This window comes from Lactuca saligna, chromosome 9, assembly GCF_052625555.1.
Source record: "Lactuca saligna cultivar CGN05327 chromosome 9, ASM5262555v1, whole genome shotgun sequence".
NCBI lineage: Eukaryota > Viridiplantae > Streptophyta > Magnoliopsida > Asterales > Asteraceae > Lactuca > Lactuca saligna.
This window is the reverse complement of record NC_136425.1, coordinates 176,495,515-176,496,964: the sequence shown is the minus strand read 5'-3', so window position 1 is coordinate 176,496,964 and position 1,450 is coordinate 176,495,515. Positions and strand designations below refer to the sequence as shown.

Below are 1,450 nucleotides of genomic sequence, written 5' to 3'. Positions count from 1 at the left end.
CTATTACCCAAATACATTTTATTTATTTTTTTTTTAACTTTTTAGAAAAGATAGAAGCCAAAAGTCATTTTAAAAGTAACTCGGAACACCCCCTAAGACAACATAATGAATTTTTTTTAACAATATCCTTAAAAATATTATCAGTTATTTCAAAACATATTTAATTTTAATCGAAAGTATATACTATTAAATGAAATAAGAATATATATATATATATATATATATATATATATATATATATATATATATATATATATATATATATATATATATATATATATATATATATAAAATGTACACTTGATACGTCCGAGACCTTAAGAGTATAAGTTTGTGACCAATATATTAAAACAATATTAGCCTTTTAATCTTTGATAGTTTATGCATTGAAAATTGAAAATAAATATATAACGAATATGATTTTGAAATATAAATTTAATAAAAAGAATTATTGGAACTGAACACGTTTTTTTATTATTATTATCATTAAACCCAAAAACAAAAACTAAGGCATACAGTAGACAAGTGGACGAATAATGACACCAAGGGTTAGGTTTAGGTTCGTTTCGAGCCAAGTGGACCACAACAAGGCTTAGGTTTAGGTTCGTGGTTCGAGCCCAAGTGGACCACAAAAAGCTAACCGATGGGTCTTTCCTTTCACCATTTACACGTATTCTTTGCACTTTGTAGTACCATCTTCTTTGTCACTTGTACATTTTGACCAACTTTTAGTATGACGACGAATTGTTGTATTATTATTTTTTAAAATAATGAGTCAATGGCCTTAAAAATATAATCACTTTTGTTAAAATTTTTAATTTAATCATCAAACCAATAGGAAATTTAAGGAAAAAATAAACTCGTTATGGATTACGAGTCATATATTTGGTGCTAGAAAGTGAAAAATTACGGATAAAAATGGAGGTGCGGGGAATCGAACCCCGTGCCTCTCGCATGCGAAGCGAGCGCTCTACCATATGAGCTACACCCCCGTTTTTGTTTACGTAAATAAATACTAAGAAATTAACTCCAAGTTTCCAAATTACTGGCTTTGGTAATTGGTCCACGAAACAAACGAATCTCAAATTCTCAATTCTGTGTTTTTAAGAAACAATGGTGGTGTTTGGTGTTGTTGAAAATGTAAGTTAAGAGACTTTAACAATAAAACTTATTGATAATCCAAATAGTTGAAAACTTTATAAAAAAACAAGGACATATTTTTTTAAAGATTTGTGTGTTATTGAACATACCTAAAGAATGTTGATCTAATACAAAGAGATGTTTCATCTAGATACCACAATGAGTGAATGACACATCTAAAGATAACATGCTACACGTTCTCCATTTTTAAACCACAAATAGGATACATGATCAAATGTAAATCAAAATCTCACTTGGATAGTAGGTGATACGAATCTGAGTTATGGTCCGAGATGAGTTCGTATTCCGA

At 28.7% G+C, this 1,450-nt stretch overlaps 1 non-coding gene across 1 annotated transcript; it reads right to left on the bottom strand.

Annotated features, from left to right (window-relative positions):
• Positions 1-919: 919 nt before the first annotated feature.
• TRNAA-CGC (transfer RNA alanine (anticodon CGC)) lies at positions 920-992 on the bottom strand. Its single transcript has one exon. It is a non-coding gene; the product is annotated as a tRNA-Ala (tRNA).
• Between the last annotated feature and the right edge of the window lie 458 nt (positions 993-1,450).